The sequence below is a fragment of the Pogona vitticeps genome, chromosome 1 (assembly GCF_051106095.1).
Source record: "Pogona vitticeps strain Pit_001003342236 chromosome 1, PviZW2.1, whole genome shotgun sequence".
NCBI lineage: Eukaryota > Metazoa > Chordata > Lepidosauria > Squamata > Agamidae > Pogona > Pogona vitticeps.
In genome coordinates this window covers 273263259-273287217 of record NC_135783.1, presented here as the reverse complement: position 1 = coordinate 273287217, position 23959 = coordinate 273263259, and the positions used below count along the sequence as shown (strand labels likewise).

Sequence of the window (23959 nt, the reverse complement as noted above, 5' to 3'; positions counted from 1 at the left end):
CCCACAAAATTTCAGCTTTTATAGAGGTGGTCACACTTACTGATGATCAATTACTCAAGGGCAGTTGGATAGTAGCACCTGGCTGCTACTTAGCCTCATAATTCCTATGGCAGCAGTAAAGGTGTACTTAGTTTTACACACATGGCTTCTACGTTTTTCTTCTCCTTGTCTTTATCTCTCAGAAGAATAGATAAAATTATACTTGGGGCTTCCTCTCTGCTCATGCAAATCTAGCAGTTTATATTTACGGCTAGTTTACCAAGTCTTTACAATGCAGCTGTGATGGTAAAACCAAACTCACAAAGACTCCCCACAGTGAGTTAGTCATCTGGCTGTGAAACTAGAGGTTGGAAGTTTAGTTCTGAATTGTGTATCCCAGAAAATGACTTTGGGCAAGCTGCACAATCCCAGAGCACCCCAAGAAGAAAGAAATGGCAAACCAATTCTGAGTACTGTCTACCTGGAAAACTCTGAAAAATGGAGTAGCAATAAGTCAGAATTGACTTGACAGTCCACAACTATTATTATTAGAAGGAAAGTCAGGATAGGTCAGAACAGGTAAAGGGCAGTCTAGGAAACTAAAGGACATCCCACTTCTTCACTGCTTCTACCACATGCCTCTTCTTTAGTGTGAGCTAAGTGGTACCCAGTCACCTCCAACATCTCCTTCCATTTGTACTCATTGTTTTGAATAGGCAAATTTGAAACTTCAAAGATTTTAAGTGTAGTGAAGAACACAATGCAGGCTATAGTTCAGCAATAAAAATAGGCTTGGGTTGAGGCATGTAAATGGTTCACTAATGATTCTTGGCACAGTCACTGCGAGTTTGTTATTTAAGAAGTTAAGAGTTAAATATTTTTCTTTTTGTAATAAGATGGCTATTAACTAGATAGCCATCTTATTACAGAGTAGGCAGCAGAAAATAGCTGTGGAAACATGCTGGGGTTAAATGTATGTTTATTTGAGTGTACCGAATCTCTTCTGTGGAGATACAGTCCTGAAGGTGGTCATTTCAATTAGCTTGATTAAAAAAAATTATAGACTGTAATGTGCACTGTTCATGCTTCACAGCAGTGCAAAGTGGGGAAAGCACTTAAATGAGGGACTTAGAGCAGTAAAGGATTAATACAAATGGACCATGTGAAACCCACAATTCCCAACATAATTGGCTGAGGGCCGTTAGGAAACTTTGCTTTCAGAACAGATCTTAAGACTCTGGACATGATCTGCTCAGTTCTTTCTAGGATACAGCCTTTAGACAGATCCTACAGTTTTACTTGTTGTTATTATTATTGTTTAGTCATTACATTCTGTCCGACTCTTCATGACCCCATGGACCAGAGCACGCCAGGCCCTCCTGTCTTCCATGGCCTCCTGGAGTTTGGTCAAATTCATGTTGGTAGCTTCAATGACACTGTCCAACTATCTCGTCCTCTGTCGTCCCCTTCTCCTCTTGCCTTCACTCTTTCCCAACATCAGAGTCTATTCCAGGGAGTTTTCTCTTTTCATGAGATGGCCAAAGTACTGAAGCCTCAGCTTCAGGATCTGTCCTTCCAGTGAGCACTCAAGGTTGATTTCCTTCCAGAATTGATAGGTTTGATCTCTTTGCATTCAAGAGTCTCCTCCAGCACCACAATTCAAAAGCATCAATTTTTCGGTGTTCAGCCTTCTTTATGGTCCAGCTCTCACTTCCATACATCACTACTGGAAAAACCATAGTTTTGACTATGTGGATCTTTGTCGACAAGGTGATGTCTCTGCTTTTTAACATGCTGTCTAGGTTTTTTGTCACTTTCCTCCCGAGAAGCAGGGGTCTTTTAATTTCATGGCTGCTGTCACCATCTGCAGTGATCATGGAGCCCAAGAAAGTAAACTCTGTTACTGCCTCCATATCTTCTACTGTACTTTTATTTGCCAGGAGGTGATGGGACCAGTGGCCATGATCTTAGTTGTTTTGATGTTGCGCTTCAGACCATTTTTTGCTCTTTCCTCTTTCACCCTCATTAAGAGGTTCTTTAATTCCTCCTCACTTACAATAAAAGAGCCAGAAGTATCTCTGTATATGGAGGGGGCCATTTGCTTAAACATGTTGACCTGCCACAATACTACTGTGGGCAGTTCCTCCGGCAGTAGAACATGGAATCTGAAGAAATATGTGGATCTTTTTCTTTGAAAAGCAACTGAAGCAAATTCTGATCTATCCACAGAATTCATTTTCACAGATATGCAACTTCTTGTCCATAGTAATGTGAATGCGAGTAGTATTAACAGCATATCTGATAAGTAATTGATTACCTCTTCCACATATGTTTGCGAAGAGAGCTAGGAGCTTTTGAAGAAATACAGCACTTTCTAAAACATTTGCATTTTGGATGACTCCTGCATGGCAAACATACTGTTCTGCACATACCAATTCTGTGCAACTTGCTGTTTTTTCTGCCCCTTCTGGGTGAATCCTGTGCAGGAAAGAGGTCATTCTGTGCAGGGATGATAATAATATTGAGAAGCTTTGTTTATCCTCCAGAAAAAAAAATGCTGTGAAACCTCCAAGGCATCCCAGAAGATTCTGGAGCAGGAGGGAACTCATGCAAAGAACTTTGGCTATGAGGAGAAGAGAGATATTTCCCCCCCCCTTCGGTTTTTAATTTGAGAATGAATGGCTGAGAGATTCACATCCCTAAGGGGACTCCCATGCTAATAATAGCAGCTCCTGTCCCAATTTCCCATAATAAACTAGATTAATCTGTACACTGATTAAGTTCCTTGGTTGGTCATTCTTTTGCATGCTTGCTGCAAATCTAATTTGTTGACAATAAATTTTGTTTAACCTTTGTCCAGATATTGTGTAAGTGAGAGGAATTAATTATTTGTTTGCTTCATGGCTCTCACACACAATGCTAAATGACATTGGTGGATTTCTATAATGAATTTTGGTCCTGCAGGGTTACTTTTTCTTTTTTAAAAAGTCAGTTGGGCATGTTCAGTTTTCTGCTTGTAATTATCAGAGATTTAAAACTTACTTATTAAAAGTAATCAATTACAGTTATTATTTAGGTATCACTAATAATGCCAGATGAAGCTTGCTCTCTCTTACATCAAAGACATTATGAATCTTTCCAAGAAGACTAGTGCCATCAGACATACTATTGTCCATCATTGTCGGGGGCTGCTGGTTTTTTAGCTTGCAAAGTCCTCTGCACTTTGAGAAAGTTACAACCACATGCGATGTTGCTTACTTTAAAAGCTAATAACAGTGTCTATGATGCGGTTTACATACCTCAGTTCCCAAACGTTCAGAATGTCATAGAACTGGAGAAGGTATCCCAGATCCAACTCTCTGTCAATCCAGGAAACCTACAGCTTAAGTATTCCAAACAGGGATCCATCTATCCTCTATTAAAAAAACATTCAACAAAGGCGAGTCCATCACCCTCTGATACAATTCATTCCACTGTTGAACAGCTCTTATTGTCACATTCTTCTTACTGTTCAGATAAAATTTTCTTTCCTATGTTTTGGAGCCAATGATTCAGGTCCTATCCTTCAGAACATTTCCTAGTATTAATGGCTGGATCTCTCCCCCCGCCCCAATTTTTGAAAACGAGGACAACAATTGCCTGCTTACACTCCAGAGGACTTTGTCTTTTCTCCGAGATTTCTTCAAGATTATGGACAATGGCTTTAAGATTACACTTGCAGCTTCCTTTAGTATTCTTGGATGCAGTTTATCTGACCTTAGACTTGAATTAATTTAAACAGGCTAGTTTTCCTCACACCACTTCTTTACTTACTTTGGGTAGCCACGCCTTCAGTGCCTCTTTTATTGTATTTTCTTTATACTTAATGGAATCAACTTTCTTAAAGTCCAGAGTGCTAATTCTGATATATCCTCAGTTTACCCTTTTCTCTGTAGAAGGAATTCTAAGAAGGGGTGACCACTTGTCTCCAGTATCTGATATTCCACAAATCTTTGGAAAAGAATCTTCTTCCCTTCTGATTGAGCAAATACAGTCATGGGTGGGGGGAGGAAGTACACCCTCTTGAAATTCTATGTTTTTGCATATCAGGACATAATAAAAAATCATCTGGTCCATCGCAGGTCTGACAATTAGATAGATATAACCTCAGATGAATAACACACAACATATTACACCATGTCATGATTTTTTTAAAACAAAAATAAAGCCAAAATAGAGAAGTCCTGTGTGAATAACTAAGTACACCTTCTGATTTAATAGTTTATAGAACCACGAGCAACAATAACGTGAAGTAATCATTTTCTATACAACTTTATCAATCTCTCACATTGTTGTGGAGGAATTTTGACCCACATTGCAACACCTTGGTTCTTTTCTTTTTCAGCCATTCTGTTGTAGATTTGCTAGCATGCTTGGGATCATTGATCTGTTGCATGACCCAGTTTTGACCATGTTTTAATTCTTGGACAGATGACATCACATTTGGCTCTATAATACTTTGGTATACAGAGAACTTCATGATTGATTCAATGACTGCAAGGTGCCCAGGTTCTGTGGCTGGAAAACAAGCCCAAATCATCACCCCTCTATCACTGTGCTTGACAGTTTGTCTGAAGTGTTTGTGCTGATACGTTGTGTTTGGTTTTCGCCAAACAGGGTGTTATGCATTATGGCCAAAGATCTCCACTTTGGTCTCGTCTGTCCAAAGGGCATTGTTTGCAAAACTCTTGTGGTTCGTCCAGATGCAGCTTTGCAAGCTGAAGCTGTGCTGCCATGCTCTTTTGAGAGAGAAGAGGCTTTCCCCTGGTAACCCTTCCAAACAAACCATACTTGCTCAGTCTTTTTCTAATTGTACTGTCATGAACTTGAATATTTCACATGCTAACTGAGGCCTGTAGAGTCTCAGATGTAACTCTTGGGTTTCTTGCAATTTCTCTGACCATTGCACAGTCTAACCTTGGGGTGACTTTGCTTGGATTTCCACTCCTGGGAGGATTGGCAACTGTCTGGAATGTTTTCCATTTGTGAATAACTTTCCTCACTGTAGAATGATTGTCTTTAAATTATTTGAAAATGGATTTATAATCCTTCCCAGATTGATCAGCAGCACCAATTGCTTCTCTATTATCATTGCTGATGTGTTTCCTCTTTGGCATTGTGTTACTACACAACTGAATGCTGTAGACCAGCAAACAGCTAAAACTTCAGCTTTTATAGAGGTGGTCATGCTGATGAGCGATTACTCAAGGGCATTTGGTTAGCAGCACCTGGCTGCTACCTAGCCTCTTAATTCCCATGGAAGCAGTAAAGGTGTACTTAGTTTTACACACATGGTGTCTCAATTTTTGCTTTATTTTTGTTAAATAAATCATGGCACAGTGTAATCTGTCATGTGTTGTTTTCCTCTGAGGTTGCATTTACCTAATTTTCAGACCTGCTAAGAACCAGATTATTTGTATTATGTCCTAATTAGAGATGGGGACAAATAAAAAAAATGGTGATTCATTTTGATCCATTATTCATCAAGGTTAACAGATCAACAAATACGAATATACGAATATTCTTCTATGAATTCATGCATTTTAAATGGCTACAACACTGGCTCCTGATGATCTAGAGACACCACATATGCAGGGAAGCTTCCTCAGATGCTTTTCTACAACTCCTCAAAGTTTGGTGAACATTGGATCACGGACCCCTGAATTATATAGTCACAAAGAAGACCCCCCCAGGAAAGCTCCCCCCAGGTACTTAGAAACTCCAGAATCACAACGGAGCTTCCTATGTCTTTTCCCAACATGCCTGCCAACTTTGGTGAAGATTGAATATCAGACATCCAGGTTATTCACCCCCACAAATTGGTTCCCCCCCAGGAGAGTTTACCACACGGCACAAAAGCCCGTTCTGCCTACCGGCTGCCGATCAGCTGATCGGCTGCAGAAAGGTAGACACCACCCCACACAGCCAGCTACCCCAACAGCCTATTCCCACACCCCTTCCTCTCCCTACCTTAGCCCCCACCTCACTCCCACCGACACCCCCTTACCTTAATAGCTGCTACCAGGTCTCCATCAGGCCTTCACAGCTACAGCGGGTAAAAAAAGGAGACTGACTGCCCTTTGCAAAGATGGCGGCTGTGGCTTCATTTAGATAGGGAAGCTGCAGCTGCCATCTTTGCAAAGGGCAGCTTGGATTCCCTTAAGGCAGGCTAAGGGAATCCAGGCTACCTTTTGCAAAGATGGCAGTTTATTTATTTATTTATTTATTTATTTATTTATTTAATTTATATGCCGCCCACTCTACCCAAAGGTCTCTGGGCGGCTTACAACAATTAAAATTCAATGCGATAAAATAAAATGATCAAAATACAGTTAAAATACAATTAAAATACAATTAAAAAATACAATTAAAATTGCCATCATTAAGACCCACAGTTAATGTTATTTCAATTAAAAGCCTTCTGGAACAGGAAGGTTTTGACCTGGCGCCGAAATATCGTCAGTGTCGGTGCCAGGCGAATTTCAGTTGGGAGGGCGTTCCATAGTCTGGGGGCAGCTGCCGAGAAGGCCCTTTGTCTACAAGCCATCCCTCTTACCTCCTTGAGGGATGGCTCTTTCAAAAGGGCCCCCTGGCTAGATCTTAACAGTCGGGTAGGCTCATATGGAAGGAGGCGGTCCTTCAGGTATCCAGGGCCCAAGCCGTTTAGGGCTTTATATGTCAAAACAAGCACTTTGAATTGGGCCCGGACAGCAACTGGTAACCAGTGTAAATTATACAGAATCGGCTTGATGTGCTCTCTGGCGGCCCCACCACTCACCAGCCGCGCAGCTCGATTCTGGACCAGTTGCAGTCGCCGGACCGTCTTCAAAGGCAGCCCCACGTAGAGCGCATTGCAATAATCAATACGAGATGTTACCAGTGCATGTGTAACTGTCATGAGACTCCGCTCGTCCAGGTAGGGCCGTAGCTGGTATAGTTTCCGCAGCTGGAGGAAGGCGCCCCTGGCCACCGAGTCCACCTGGGCTTCCAGTGTTAGACTGGGGTCCAGGAGCACCCCCAAGCTGCGGACCCTGTCCCTTAGGGGGAGTGTAACCCCATTCAGGACAGGGAAGTGGCCCTCCAACCTGTCCGGCGAAGCACCCACTAACAGCACTTCCGTCTTGTCTGGATTGAGTTTCAATTTATTAACCCTCATCCAGTCCATTATCAGGTCCAGACACGAGTTCAGCACAGAAACCGCCTCACCTGGATTGGTGGAAAACGAGAGGTAGAGCTGAGTGTCGTCAGCATATTGCTGACTCCTCAGCCCAAACCTCCTGATGACCTCTCCCAGCGGTTTCATGTAGATGTTAAACAGCATGGGGGACAGTATTGAGCCCTGAGGAACCCCATGACATAAATGCCATGGGGCAGAGCAACTGTCCCCCAGCACCACCCTCTGGATACGGTCAGCTAGGAAGGAGCGGAACCACCGTAAAACAGTGCCCCCAACTCCTAACCCAGCCAGCCTATCCAGAAGGACACCATGGTCGATGGTGTCGAAAGCCGCTGAGAGGTCCAGGAGTATCAACAGGGTCACACTCCCCCTGTCTCTCTCCCGGCAAAGGTCATCATACAGGGCGACCAAGGCTGTCTCTGTACCAAAACCCGGCCTGAAACCCGATTGAAATGGATCCAGAAAATCCGTTTCATCCAGCAGCGCCTGGAGTTGCCCGGCCACAACCCGCTCCAACACCTTGCCCAAATAAGGGAGGTTCGCCACTGGTCGGTAGTTGACCACCAGCCTTGGGTCCAGGTTAGGCTTTTTAAGGAGTGGTCGAATTACCGCCTCTTTCAAGGCGGTAGGGACCACTCCCTCTCTCAGAGAGGCGTTCACGGCCTCCTGGACCCAAGTGCGAACCCCCCTGGCAGATCTTCCAATTAGCCAAGATGGGCAAGGGTCGAGCGGCGTGGTGGTAGAACGGACAGATCCAAGCACCCTGTCCACATCCTCGGGTCTCAACAATTGAAACTCATCCATTAAAGTTTGACCTAAGCACGGCACACTGGACACATCTTCTGATTTTGCGGTAACAGTGGAGTCCAGCCCACTGCGAATCTGAGCGATTTTTTCCTCAAAATGAATAGCAAACTCATCACAGCGAGCTGATGAGCAGTCCGGGACCTCCACCGGGTTTCCCGGTTGAAGAAGATCCCGGACCACCCGAAACAGCTCTGCTGGACGACATTCTGAGGAAGCAATACGGCTGGAGAAATATTGCCGTTTCGCCAGCCGTATTGCCACGAAATAGGCCCGATAATGGGCTCTAAGTCGTGTTCGATCGGATTCCCAGCGGGACTTCCTCCACCTGCGCTCTAGCCGTCTCCCCTCTTGCTTCATCGCCCGCAGTTCAGAAGTATACCAAGGAGCTGTCTGGGCTCGGCGAGCAGGGAGAGGGCGCTTAGGCGCAATCGTGTCAACCGCCCGGGTCATCTCCCTATTCCATAGGGTGACCTGAGCTTCGACAGGAGCGCCAACCATATCAGACGGATACTCCCCCAGAGCATTCAGGAAACCATCCGGATCCATTAGTCTCTGGGGGCGGATCATCTTAATCGATCCCCCACCCTTGCAGAGGGAAGAAGTTGCAGCTTCCCTACCCTAAATGGAGATGCAGCACCATCTTTGCAAAGGGCAGCCAGTCTCCATTTCTGCATGCATGACTCTGAGGCCAGAAGACTTCAGCAATAGCGATTAAGGTAAGAGGGTTTCGGTGGGGGTGGGGTGGCGGCGTGGGGCCTAAGGTAGGGAAAGGAAAGGGTGGGAGGTAGGCTGTGGTATTGGGTGGCTGTGTGGGATGGTGGCTGCCTTTCTGCCACTGATCAGCGGCTGGTAGGCAGAATGTTTTTTTTTTAAAATATGAAGGACAAATAAAAACGGGCAAATATTCATCCCTTCATATTCATGGGATCTCTGGCACCCACAAATATGGAATGACGAATATTTAACAAACTGGCTATATTCATCAGAAAAACCAATCTGTTTTATATTCCTCCCCATCTCTAGTCCTGGTACATAAAACCATAGAATTCAAAGAGCCTTCCATGATCATATGAGGGTGTACTTTCTTTTTCACATGACTGTACATTGACTGTACATACAACCCATCTCTTGTTAGAAGTCCTTCCTCACGGAGCTGCATCCCATTATCTAAGAAGCCAGGCACTTCCTGGCAACACTGTCTCTGCAGCGAGTTATTCATTTCCAGCAATGTTTTGCTGGACCTTTAAGTGGAAGGAGGGAGGAAAAACAACACTTGTGCCCCATGGCCCTTCACCTGTCACCGTCCTACACAGAGCCTCATAGTAATGTGCAATATGTTAGAGGTTGTGCCTGGCAGGTTTGTTTCTATAGTGATCAGAAAGAAAGGATAATGGATGGTGAGACTGGCAAACTCTCTCTTGCATCCTCAATCTTCACATCAGGGAGATAGGGCACCTTCCAAGTCATCCTCTCACGTTCACCCTCTGTCTCCCTTACACATCTTTTCACCATACATTTCCTCACCCTCTGGAAGCAGTAGGAATTTCCCCAACTCCAGATATTCCACAGCTATTTTCATGTTCTTAACTTCTAAGTTCTAAAGTCTGTGACTGCTGTCTGTGTCCCAGTGACCTAGAATCACTGCGCATGATGACAGATGTCCTCATCCTGACAGTAGAGCTCCAAGCACACAGCACAATTTCGGATAATCCTGCTTCTCTGTGTTTCATGCCTTCAAGTGCTTGCCTTCTGCATTTTGCATTTTTCCTTTTTACTTGAGGAGGGTTATCCTTCCAGGCATCCTCATTTACATAATGGCAGTCATGTGGTGGTGTGAAGGACCAACCTCCATCTAATTCTTGGCTGAGAATCAGCTCCTTCAAAGTTGCTTTATAGTTGAAAAACAAAACAATGGACTTCCTAGTTCCTCTGCTGATATCTCAGTCCTTAAAAGCTACCTAAAATTTGTGACAATTAGGGTGTAGTCTTACAGTCCTGCAGGAATACACTGTTTGGCAGCATACTGACACAACCGGTATGGCTATGCTTCTAGACAAGAACACCTAGAAATTCCAAATGATTAGAAAGAATCAAACTTTTGGTATCAAGGTTACTCTAGTGTTCAGCTGAAGATCATGCAAGCCACCTGTTATCAACCACAATGGAAAATAGTTTTGAGTCATAGGATGCCTCTCAGAAAATGAAGCAGTATGTATAAGTTATTATCTTATACATAGACAAAATTTATTTATTTATTTATTTATTTAATTTATATGCCGCCCACCCTACCCAAAGGTCTCTGGGCGGCTTACAACAATTAAAATTCAATGCAATAAAATAAAATGATTAAAATACAATTAAAATACAATTAAAATACAATTAAAATTGCCATCATTAAGACCCACAGTTAATGTTATTTCAATTAAAAGCCTTCTGGAACAGGAAGGTTTTGACCTGGCGCCGAAATATCATCAGTGTTGGCGCCAGGCGAATTTCAGTTGGGAGGGCGTTCCATAGTCTGGGGGCAGCTGCCGAGAAGGCCCTTTGTCTACAAGCCATCCCTCTTACCTCCTTGAGGGATGGCTCTTTCAAAAGGGCCCCCTGGCTAGATCTTAACAGTCGGGTAGGCTCATATGGAAGGAGGCGGTCCTTCAAGTATCCAGGGCCCAAGCCGTTTAGGGCTTTATATGTCAAAACAAGCACTTTGAATTGGACCCGGACAGCAACTGGTAACCAGTGTAAATTATACAGAATCGGCTTGATGCGCTCTCTGGCGGCCCCACCACTCACCAGCCGCGCAGCTCGATTCTGAACCAGTTGCAGTCGCCGGACCGTCTTCAAAGGCAGCCCCACGTAGAGCGCATTGCAATAATCAATACGAGATGTTACCAGTGCATGTGTAACTGTCATGAGACTCCACTTGTCCAGGTAGGGCCGTAGCTGGTATAATTTCCGCAGCTGAAGGAAGGCACCCCTGGCCACCGAGTTCACCTGAGCTTCCAAAGTTAGACTGGGGTCCAGGAGCACCCCCAGGCTGCAGACCCTGTCCCTTAGGGGGAGTGTAACCCCATTCAGGACAGGGAAGTGGCCCTCCAACCTGTCCGGCGAAGCACCCACTAACAGCACTTCCGTCTGCACATTGGCTCAAAGTAGACCAAACTGCTATTTGTCATGTATAGAATTTACTGATAAGATTAAACAGCAACATAGTTTTAGATAACATCATAGAAAAGCTCATGTTCTTTGAAGAAGAGGCAACGGGCCTTAAAGCAGTAGTGAGAAACCTTCTGGACTCCTAATTCCACCATCTGTGTCATGCTAATTGGGACTGATAGATATTGGAGTCCAACAGTACCTGGAAAGGTTTATTATCCTTATCACTACCTTAAATCAATCAATAGACATGTCAAAATCCACCTGCATCTAACAGTGCAATTGCTGGCCATTTTTAAGATCCAACTAAAAACCTGGATGTTTCAGCAGGCCTTCCCTCCGGTCAATACCTAATTTCTTTTTTCTTCACTTTTTCTCTGTTACTTTCCATCTTGAAGAATTTGTCTACCGTTTACTGTTTACTGTTTATTGTCTTATATTGATTTATTTTTCTTGTTTTGATATTTATATATGTTTTCTTTTATATTGTCTGGAAGCCGCCTAGAGTGGTCGCGATGACCAGATAGGAGGGGCATAAATTAAATTGATTAAATAATAAATAAATAAATATTTAGTTGCTGGAATCCTACCTGTTGTTTGCATATGGTTCTCCTCATGCTGCAGCTAATTGCAACTAATTGATAAGCTGCCCTGGCAGCCAACTCCATGATGACACCAGGAGCTGCTCAAAACTTAAACATTTTATTAATTAAACAGAACTTAAAGAGACTCAGCCAACAGGGCCAGTTTAACTGTGCAGCAACTGGATGCTTAAAGGTTCACGTGCATAGTTTGGCCATCCCCCATAAACTTCCTCCACTAGTTTCTGCACTCATCACAGGTGGTGTCACAACATGGGTGCTGGTCACCTGTCCCTGCAGGTGAGCAGCATGGGCACCAATGCTGGGGTGGCTGCAGGACTCTCTTTCAGGACCTCCAGGTCAGTATGTCTGAAAGTCTTGGTGGTAGTGGGGCTGAACATCAGATGTACCTGTCTGGCTCCATGTGGATGTGTGTTGGAGAGAGTGGATATGCTGACCTGGGGGCTCTGCCTTTTGTTGGGACAGCTGGCTCTCGACTTGGAGTGAGAAAGGCAGTCTTAGCCTCAGTGTCAGGCCTGGCTCTGGTTCTTGTGGCACTGGGCCTTGTCTCAATGTACCCAGGCTACCTCTTTGGGTGGGACCAGCAGCTCCACTCAGTCCCCACTTCATGAGTCATGTTGATGGACCACCTCCCAGCTTTCCTTCAAGAACACTTCCCCAACCACTACTTCTGCTGCCTTGCATGTCTCCCTTCCATGGTGTCCACCCACAGGTCCTCCTCCTCTGCCATCAGTTCCTCCTTAAGTATTATCCCTGCCATCGCCACATCTGCCTCTTCCGTGGTATCTTCTGCAGCAACAATGTCCCTCTCCCAATCTATTGGGAAGCTGCACATGAGAAGTGCCATTGCCTGGTCCTCTCAAGTGGGAGGCCCACTTGCCCAGTAAGCAGAATCTCTACTGCCCCTCCCACCTGGTGCATGACCGGACAAACAACAAAACCTGATTCATCAGTCAGCTGCAATTAGCCATAGCAAGTTACACAAACTTTATGTGAACAACAGCAGGATTCTGGTCATTGTGTTATGGTCACTTAACAAATTAACCATGTAACAGATCTAACAATGTAGTGAACCATTCTATTATACTACTGCATTGATCTGATAGTATACCACATCCTTTTCTTTGGTATTTGATCCATTTTAGGGCAGCTATAATATTCAGAGCCCAAGACTAAACAAGGTAGCTTTATCACATACAGTAGTTAAGATACATCGTACAATAAAATTTCTATCATTCACCATGTGGTAAATAAATAGGAATGTGATTGCATCCTTAGCAAACTTTCAAAACATTTTGGGGCAGTTCATAGAACAGCAGGAGTTCTGGTACCATATTTAGATCTCTATGGAAATAATTTCATACCACACAAGTTTCTTTTAGTGTGTGGGGGGGGAGTGGTAAGGAAATGTGATTGCCTAGTCAACCTGAAACATTCCAGAAACAGAGAGATCACATGGAATTTTTAAAAAACCTTTGTGTGCCAGGAAATTGCCTCAAAGTATTTTTCTTAAGATAAGGAAGCATACTCATCAAAATCTGCTTGTGCCTGTGAAGTCATAAGCATGAAATATTTCATGACAAAAATGTAAATATTTTGACTGGCTGTGCCATTATTTTCAGAGTATGCTGCACATGAAACATGGATGGAATGGGGAAAAAAATGCTGGCTGCAGAAGCAGTAAGAAATCATCAGTGCTTTCAGCAGATAAGTGAAAATGGACCTCTAGAATGCACAAGGGAAATAGTGTATTTTCTTTGATATGTTTCAAAGAACTGTCTCAATTTCTGTAGTACTTTTACTAAACATTGCATCAAAAGAGTTGGAGGAGATGCGATAAGTAATCTACTTAAATCCTGAATCCTATTTTATTGAAAACCACTGGATATGGTCTTCACAAAAACATATCTAGTAACTTGGTTCCATTGCTAAACTGTTCTGCAGGTTAACTGTGACGAACTAGAAAGAGAATTAGTATAATTTTAGGTAACTCTTCACAATCTACCTCAGTATGTATTTTTTTAAAAATCCATTTAGCTTTATCCACCTTGTAGATCCTCCTCCTTTGGTTTACTATCTAACAGCAGATTCCTGAAAGTTCTAATAGAACGCCATCGGGTAAAAAGTGCTGCTGTTTAATGCCAGTGATAGATGAAGAAGCTAATTTGGCATATCTGTCTGTCACTGGAATGTGTGAAGAAGGCATCAATATGATCAAACGGGGCCAGCCAGGTTTCCAGTTACAGTACCAGGCAAGACCTAGTGAGCAGGGAGTTGGAGTTAAAGTGATCTGATCTGAGTCCATCTTCCTACTGAGGTATGCTGTCCAGCAAGGCCTGGGGTCTTCAGTGTGCATACCTGATGACTGGGATATGAGACAGGATTTGGATTCTGTTGGTATCCTGTCCATCCCACTGCCCAAACATCTCTCTGCCTGAACTGGTGGAAGTGGTCTCAGAAGTGGTGCTGATTTTCTCCAAATGGATTGTCCTGTGGGATTTCAATATACTGTACATGTTGAGGCCTCCTCATCAGTAATAGCTCAGGATTCAAGAATAAAATGGATGCTTTCTGTGTGACAATATTCAGTGAGTAAAATGTCTGAACAGAAATTGATTCAAATTCCCAGTGCAACCACAGCTTTAGTTAACTAATTTGTTGTGAACCTATATCCCCCCCCACTTTTACACTGAAAAATTGAAATTTTAATGATATTATCAAAGTATACACAACTTGGCATTATTAATGGCTAAAAATTACTAACTAAAATTAACATTCATGGCTATGATCAAAAAGGGCAGTGATCCCTAACATGATGTTTGTGGGTAGCACCATATAGTAGTTTCCTATTCTCCTTGGCAATACCCCCAAGTCCTGCAACTGTTCACCGGGTTTCCCCTCCGGCCTTCAATAGTTGTTGAGCAATAAAGAGGACTCAAAATGTGCTGTCTTTGGGTAACATTAGCATTCCCTCAGATGTCATTCTCTCTCTGCATCCCATTCAGTCCTCCACAATAGTTGTGATGGTGTACAGTATAGTTGTCCCTGTCTAGCCAGTTGGGCTTCTCCAAAGGCTCCAATGATGTCCCGGTAAAACCAGCAGCAGTAGGAGTGGGTGGGGTGTAGGCTGAGTGGTAGGCCCACTTTCCAGCCAGCCAACATTCCACTAGAAGCATGAGAGGCACTCATGGAAATACCAGATATTTTAATCACCAGTTTGTACCATCCTATCCTATGTATCGAAGGGACATAGTGGTGCTGCAGGTTAAACCTCTGTGCTGCAAGGTCAGAAGACCTGTAGTGGTAAGATCGAATCCACTCGTTGGAGTGATCCGGAAATGGAGATGAGCACTGCCCCGTAGAGTCAGACACGACTGGACAAATTGTCAAGGGGAACCTTTACCTTTACCTATCCTATGTATCATATAACTGGAGGAGGAGAATAACTGTGATCTTTTTCAGAGAGAAAAGAAATGCAGAAAGAAAAGAACATACACTTAATGGATGAACATCAAACATTTCCAATTAATCGAATGTGGCAGTGAAGGATAGTAACACCACACCTCAAATCTGGAGACATATCAATAATGGTTGCAGTTTATCCAGTAATTTTTGTGGAACACAAGTAGCCTGCTCACAGTTGGGACAGTGGAGGGCCATGATCGGAGCAGAAGAGGAGAGTGCCTTATCATGGGGTAACAAATGGTACAGGTTTGCAGCCAATATTCATTTTTAACAATATACTATATAATCCATATGATCAATATAATGTAACATCTGTTGGGAGAATGAAATCCGGAAGATACCAGCATAGAGGCACCAATCCCAATATTTTAATGAAACGTCTGAACCCTGTAGGTTTCAGCATCAAAAGCATGCTGTTGGTTTAAGAACAAAATATGATCAGAAAAATCTTCCAGAGATGTTGCCCTTCTTCTGTCACCTCCTCTTCTAGAGAAGGGGATGACACAAGATGAGGTGGTTGGACAGTGTCATCGAAGCTACCAACATGAATTTGACCCAACTTCAGGAGGCAGTGGAAGACAGGAGGACCTGGCATGCTCTGGTCCATGGGGTCACGAAGAGTTGGACACGATTAAACGACTAAACAATCCTATGTATCAGATTTTATCCTGGTCATTGAAAGTCATAAGATGCCACTAAAGTTATAAAAAATGTTCAGGCAACAGCCATAGTCATACAGAATATATTTTCCATTTCCCTGGACTGTGGCCCATGTTCAGTCAGGAATGTAAATGTGTGCTTAATTTTAATTTTGGATTTTGATGACAGTTATGTCTATATTTGAATTTTGCTGCATTGCAGGTGATTGCATTGCAACCTTTCATAATTGCTCCACAATGCAAACATCTTTATATGGAATTTAAATGTCAGATCTGAACAAATAGTGAGAAATATTTTCCCACACATTCATTTTTGAACATGAAATTGGTTTTTAGTCTGACCAGTTTTACAGCCCATTCATCTTTGTTTTCTACATTCACCAAGGCAGCAGAAATCTATCTAAACTTTGAGGAGACTGACTTTACACGTTCTTATACAACAGGATGAAGGATAGAAAAACTTAACGGGTCAGGGAAGCTACCTTTTTCATGGTCAATATCAAAATATAGGTTAAATACGATATGTACAGTATATCACAGAAGTGAGTACACCCTCTCATATTTCATAAATATTAGTATATTTAGTCTATCTGTGTGTTGTGTTATTTTGAGGGGACAGCACATTTATACTGTTATACTGTTATACAAGCTGTATACTCACTGCTTTACATGGTAGCCAAGTGTCATTTCTTCAGTGTTGTCACATGAAAAGATATACTAAAATATTTACGAAATATGAGGGGGTGTACTCTGTGATATACTGTATCTGGCTTGGCTGCCATTCAATCACACACACACAAAAATCAGTCTGTCTTCCAGACGTAAAACTCAACCAGTTCTTCAACTAAACTAACACTAGACTGAAATCTAGAGAGCAGAATAATCCAAGCAGATAGGCAGTCATTTAGGTTGACGTCATGTTGGCAGAAGAGCAGAGAAATACAGATGTCTCAAAACAGCAGCAGCAGCTAAGATACTTGTTCTACGAGGAAGCAAGAGAACAAGCATGCCTTCTCTGTTTCCCCACTGTGATTTGTCTAGATAACTGGAGTGGGGATATTCCTGACGCCAGTGATAGCAGTCAGCACATTTGTTAATTAGCCCCACCCACATTATCAAAAGCAAAAGAGGACTAAGAGATATACTGACAGTACCCAACATCCCTTTATCTATGGTGTATCCTTAGGGTGTATCCTTATCAGATAAACTGTTTGAAAACTCATTGGGTGGTGGTGGAGATTAACAGAGTGGTAAAGTACATGCTTCATTTGGCATGCATAAGGTCCAAGGCCAGGACCCCAGCTGTGTAACTCCAAAAGTTCCTACGGTCATAGCGAAATATCTTCCTTTCTAAAAGACTGAGGAGGTACCAGGGATGTCTGAGTCTTTTATACCAAGCCTCAAGTCTGAATCTGAGTCTTTGGTACCAAGTACTGAGTTCCAAGCCCCAAACCTGAATCCCTATTAAAAGCAAGCTTTTATTCCCAGAAAAAAAGGGAAGAGTGGACAGGCTCCAAGTCACAAGTTGAGTCTGAGTAATGGGGGGGGGGGAATGCCACAAGTTGAGTCCAAATCACCAGTGTGATTTAAGGTCAACTTAAAAACAAGTTCAAACAATTTGAGTCCCCATCCCTGGGAGATATTATCTCTTCTCTTCTGTTCTGCTCTGCTCTGATCTCCTCTCCATCTTTTTACCCTTACCTGCCCTCTTCACTCATGTCAGCCCAAGTCATGTGCAAGCTTTAATGCAGCTGACTATTGCTATAGTGAAGAGGATGTCAGTACTTGCTAGTTACAGCAATTCATTTTCCCTCTCGTCCCAGGACAGCTGCATGGCTGTCCTGGCTTTTGAAGAACAGCCAAGTATCATCATATGAATGGAGATGCCAGGGACAGGTGCTTCATTAATCCATTCCAATGGAGAAGCAGACCATAATTTAAATCCAGGATTTCCATGTTTTCATTAATTTTCTTAGTGAGGTGGATTTTTGCTTTCAATGTTCCATATGCTTAGGAATACATCCCTGTCCACCCGTAAACTCTGATGACCCAAAACAGAAGTGATGGACTCTGTTTGCAATCACATTGGCCCCACTGAGAAGGGGGCAAGGGGAATTTAAATTGTTAGTAATTTCAGAAAACACAGGTTATTTATATTTAACCCAAATCCTAACCATGTTGTTAATTTGCAATACACTGAAATTTATGAAGTTCGATAAAATCTCAGAGATCACTTAATGGAAACTTTTTGGAAAAAATCCATGTGGATGAGGGATAAAGGAATAGAAATGATTAAAAAGCAGAGGAAAATTACATATGCCCTTTGTTATTGATTTAAAAGTAAAACACAATGTTACTTCCTTATTTTCCATAGAGTAGCTAACAAAAAACTCTCCATCAAATTTATTCCAGCTTCTTAGAACATGATGTTGTCTTTATCCCATGCGCAGAAACAGATCGGATTTTTTTCTCCCGAATGATAATGTTCAATTCTGATGAGCTGCTTACTAATCTGACGAGCTCTTTTGCAATCATCACTTTCAAATAACTGTATCATTGATTTCCTGTTATGAGGGCTTTTGTCAGGCATATTTATTAAATTAACCTTCACTGGAAAAAAAAAAGATTTCATTTTCCCTGATGACTGCATACATATTTCCCTATGTGGATAAATTAATTCTCTCCTCCTCATATCTGTCATATTTAAGTAAATGCTAGTGGATTCCCATTTGCTTGACCATCATCATTGTTTACATTCCTTAGATGCCTCTAAGGATGCTTCTTCAAGCTCTTGCTAGAACTACAGGCCAGACTTCTATTGCCAATTTATACTTGCTTTATATTTATACACTCTTGGCGCCAAATTGCCATGCACTAACAAGGTGCTGGTTGCATTCCTGCACATACATGTTGGAGCTGGTCTCCTACCAGTCCTAGCCAGCACAGTCAATGATGAGAGGAATGCTGAGATTTGCAGTCCAACAATACCTGGAGGGCAGTCCTTTGACCACTCTACCAGAAAATCTATACAGTACTCAGAAGGCAGCCCATCTAGGAGAAGGAAAACTCCGATTTCAAATCTCCACTGCCTTGTGGCTATATCCACTCATGGAAAAGGCTTCAGGAGTTAACCTCGAGGCAAAATCCGGAGCTGGAGTCCTGAAGGCAGCTCATGTCGTTCTGCCAACTCCTGCGACATTTCTGGAACCAGTTGTATTGGCTCTTGCCTTTCCATTGGACCATTTCAGCAATGTGGAGAGGGGGGATCTGCTGCTTGGGTAACAGCCTATCCTCCATATTCCTTACCCGGGCTTCATGCTCTCGAGAGGACACTCCTTGATTCAGAGCATGTTACCATAGTCTCTCAAGACTGAAGGATGCCTATAGGCCACATCTCTGCGTGTAAACAGCTATAGTGATGATGGCACCATAGAAGTATGATAAGATTGAAGAAGGATGATAAGCTTGGTAGATCATGTACTGATTAGTATGTGAGAATTGGAGTCACTGTCTAGGAGCTTACTGCCATATGAAATACTAGCTAAATATACTTATTTGGGTGTCTGCGCAACACAATGTTCACACATGGTAGATGCCATAAATCTCCTTTAAAAATCATATCTCCTTTAAAAATCATATTTCTTCTTTAAAACATTTTGCAGTTTAAATGCCAAATGTTTCTCTGACCATTGAAACTGCATAATGCTTCAAATGGATTTAAGACAAGTAAATTCTCTGATGTTCATTACAATAAACTCCAGAGCATCCAAATCTGCTCAGTAATAGATTAACAGTAGTCATATTTGACATTAATCAGTGGATTCCCAGGATGTCTATGGTCACCATTACATGGAAATAGAAGAGAGTGATTATTTTGCAAGTGGTAACTCAGAGGGATGGAGAAGGAAACATTGGCCTCACTCTGAATTGACTCTGTTAACTCTCAGTGATATAATCTCATGACCAAATATGATTGGCTATATGGCATTGTGACATCATTGTGACATTTACTGTGTGAACCCTGATTAGCAGTGTGCTGATACAAATCAGCTGAAAACAAGAAGTAACAATTAGAAATGGAGTTAAAGCTAAGGTTGATAGGAGAAAAATGGCAGTGAGTAAGAATGAAAAAGTTAACATTATTGCAGTCATTTTTGTTTTGTTTGAAAAACATTGGGGTTTCCTTGTACCAAAACCACAGCATCTGATCAAAAACTCAAAACAGAAGAAAACTCAGCATGGTACTAGAATTAGTAAGGCATACCAAATTGGATTAGAGAAGGCTGCTTTAAACAGGGAAAGAAGGAAAGACTAAATACATCTGGCTAGGCAGGTGTGAAAAGCCCCCAAGGAAATATCCAAAACAACCTCAAGGAATGGTGATTTCAGTACGTTAACCTTGTGTAAAACTTCACTTTAATCTTTGTCAGTTGCTAAATAATGAATATACCTTGAGCAAAAACCACCTCCATTCTAGTCAGCAATGACCTGGGGAGCTATATATATGATAGAGTGGCATGATTATAGCTTTTCAGCCAAGTATATTAAAAATGCACATACATACACGCACACATGCACATGCACGCACACATTCACATGGACACATTCATGCACACACCCACACCAGATGATGTAGGTGCCTGAAAAGTCACTAAATAAATGGCAAAAAGACTGTGTTCTTACTCTTCCTGGTAATGATATGGCTTGGTGGAAGTTTCATTAAAAATCAAAGCATGTGCATCTCAGACATTTGAGCCAACAACAGAAGCACACAACTGCATTCCCAAGGTGCAGTGACTAATACTTCCAGTGAGGTCTCAGCCTTCCCTTTATAGATCAGGTGCTAATGTACACTGACATTCCAACTGGCAGCACAGAAAATTAATACCAATGTGGTGGGTGAAATGAAGTGCCATTCAAGAGATGCAAAAGTATTTAACAGAAGAAGGGCAACATCTCTGGAAGATTTTTTTCCTCATCATATTTGGTTCTTAAACCAACAGCATGCTTTTGATGCTGAAACCTACAGGGTTCAGATGTTCTATTAAAATATTGGGATTGGTGCCTCTATGCCGGTATCTTCCGGATTCCATTTTCCCAACAGATGTTACATTATATTGATCATATGGATTCTACAGTATATTTTTAAAAAATGAACATTGGCTGCAAATCTGTAGCATTTAGTACCCCATGATAAGGCACTCTCCTCTTGTGCTCTGATCATGGCCCTCCACTGTCCCAACTGTGAGCAGGCTACTTGTGTTCCACAAAAATTACTGATAAACTGCAATCATTATTTATATGTCTCCAGATTTGAGGTGTGGTGAGACCTGGATGGGTAGGGAAGGAGGGGTCCCTTTGACCCTTTCCTGCCCTCCGGGTTATGCAGTGCAGCACCAGGGCAGACTGGAGGGGCGGGGGGGGAGTTGCCATTGTTTATAGAAAATCATTAGAGGTTACTAGGCGCTCCTCACTCGTGAGGCCGGGTCTGGAGGCTCTCCATGTGTGGATTGGGCCAGGGATGGTATTGGGACCTTGCTGGGTTACCGCGCTCCCAGCAACCCAGCCACCTCCCTACCGGAGCTGGCGGACTTCGTCTCCGCGGCACTGTTGGAGTCCCCGAGACTTTTGGTCCTGGATGACTTCAACATCCATGCGGAGGCGGAGGTATCCAGGCCAGCTCTTGAGTTCTTGGAAACCATGGCTTTCTTGAACTTATCCCAACATGTCAATGGCCCCACACACATGGGTGGCCATATGCTTGATTTGGTCTTTTCTACCGAGTGTAACGAGCATGGTCTGATGGTGACTGACCTTGTTTCAGTCCCCTTGTCATGGTCAGACCATTACCTGATAAAATGTAACCTCACAATGGCGCTTCCCCCCTGCAGGGAGCAGGGACCTATTTTGAAGGTTACTGGATCCCATTAGATTCCAGGATACCATGAGAGGGATCCCAGCGGCACTGTCTGGCGCTCCTGTTGAAGTCCTGGTTGATGGTTGGTTCTCCGCCGCCACTAGGGCAGTTGACACGATCGCACCCAAACGCCCTCTCCGGAGTAGAGCTCAGCCAGGACCCTGGTATAGTCAGGATCTACGAGCGATGAAGTGAATAAGGAGACGGCTAGAGTGCATTTGGAGGAAGGAACCGACGGCTTACAATAAGATCGCTGTCAGGATCGCAACTAACCGTTACCTAGCCAAGGTAAAGGCTGCTAGAAGAGCTTACGTCGCTGACCGGATAAGCGAAGCTTCCAACCGGCAGGCGGAACTTTTCCGTAAAGTTCGCGATCTATCCGGAATTGGCCAGGGTGAAGGGCCTCCCACTATCATCTCACCTGACCAATTTGCAGCGTTTTTTAAATCTAAAGTGGAGGCCATCCGCCGTGACCTTTCGCCTTTTTTAAATACAATGGATCGAGCAGAGATGTCCAGCGCTCCGTCCTGCCCGGTAATTCTCGATTCTTTTCAGCCTGTAACATCAGAGCTGGTAGACAAGGCGCTTGATCGCTGTCGGGCCACCACTTCTTCTCTCGACCCTTGCCCGGCCTGGCTAATCAAAGCAGCCAGGCCGGTAACAACTGAATGGGCCACTGCAATAATTAATGGGTCTCTCCAGGATGCCCTATTGACTAAGGGGGTGCGTGGGAAAGTATGCAAGCATACTGGTGAAGAACATGAACTTAGGGTAGAGTAGACTTCATTAAGGACAGAGATTCATATTAAAGAGAAATATTGTAACTGTGATATGAAATGCCACCACAGTGATACACCACTTGCTCTGTGCTAAAATGCAGGGTATTACAAGAAGAAGTACAATCTTTGAAGCATACCACGGATGTGATGAAATCTGTGGCAGAGGAAAGTGTCCGAGTGCTTCCCCCCCCCCCATTTTCAGAATAAAACATTCCCATAACTTATGTATTATTCACAAATGTCTAAAGAAGCTATCCAACCTTTTTGTAAGATGCATGAAAGAAGGGCTGGTTTCTTTTGCTCCACCTTGACATCTTACTAAAGAGATCCAACATTTCTATCAAAAATCAGCTTCTCCAATGTGTTTGCTGCAAACAATATCATCCTCAGTCTCAGAAGGGGGAAATTAACCAGATTCCCTGGCATAGAACTCACAGAACCTTTGTTCATTTTGTTCATTCCATGCTAGGTTGAAATAGTTCAACTGGAAACAGCTTGTGAATTCATCTATTAAGAGTTGAACATTAGAGGACTGCTCAACACCAAGTGGGCAATATAATTTTCTTGGTTTCCCATCAAGATTTAGTCAAACTTTCTCCTTACCTCTTCCAGTTTCCACCTTACTTTGAATGAGATTCGCCCATACACTATAGTGTACCTATGCCAATGGTGATGTTGAACATATGTTAAATAGCTATTCTAAACATTGCACCATAAATTCAGGGTGCCTCTTATACCTCTTAAAGATACTGTAGTTCCTCCTCCCCACACTTTTTTGGCTTCCAGAACTCTCTGATCTTTAGGACCCACCTCTCCCATGTGTGTGTGCATGTGTGTTAGAGAGAATCAGAGAGTGAGTGAGTGAGTGAGAACGTCTGGAGAAAGAAGCCAGTAGGATGAGTTATAGAGCAAGAGGCCTGTTTTTTTCTTGAGCACAAATTGCCAGAAAAGGCATCTGTTGTTTTCCCAAAGTGAATCACTATATTCTTTGCCAAATACCTGCTTAGTTGAGCTTCTGGAGTAAAGTACAAAGCAAATAACAAAATATTTCTCACTTAGTCTTTTAGGATATGCCAGAATCCTAGATGAAATAATGAATTAGCATTCTCACTCTCTTTTTGTCTTTATATGTGGATGTGTGTAGACATGTATGAAAGGCCCCTGACCTCCTCTGTATCTGAATATTGGAGCTGACCCATCATGTGACCTTCAGAAGACATTAAGACTTACTCTGCTAGGAATCCATGACATCATACGATCCTTTCTAGGTCTCTATTTTTAAAATAAATGGGGGAAATACAAGCAGTTATGACTGGCCACAAATAATCATTTCTTGGGGGAATGGTGTAGACCTTAATGTTGTGGCCAGAATCCCAACTGGT

General features: G+C 42.9%; 1 long non-coding RNA gene across 2 annotated transcripts in view; it reads left to right on the top strand.

Annotated features, from left to right (window-relative positions):
* Positions 1-23959, top strand: part of LOC140702457 (uncharacterized) — a 64556-nt gene that overhangs the window by 27162 nt on the left and 13435 nt on the right. Inside the window, exon 2 of one of the 2 annotated variants that reach the window (XR_012081647.2) lies at positions 13380-13437. The exons of the other annotated variant lie outside the window; for it this stretch is intronic. This is a non-coding gene — a long non-coding RNA (uncharacterized LOC140702457). The remainder of the gene's footprint in view (positions 1-13379; positions 13438-23959) is intronic. 2 annotated transcript variants of the gene reach the window in all.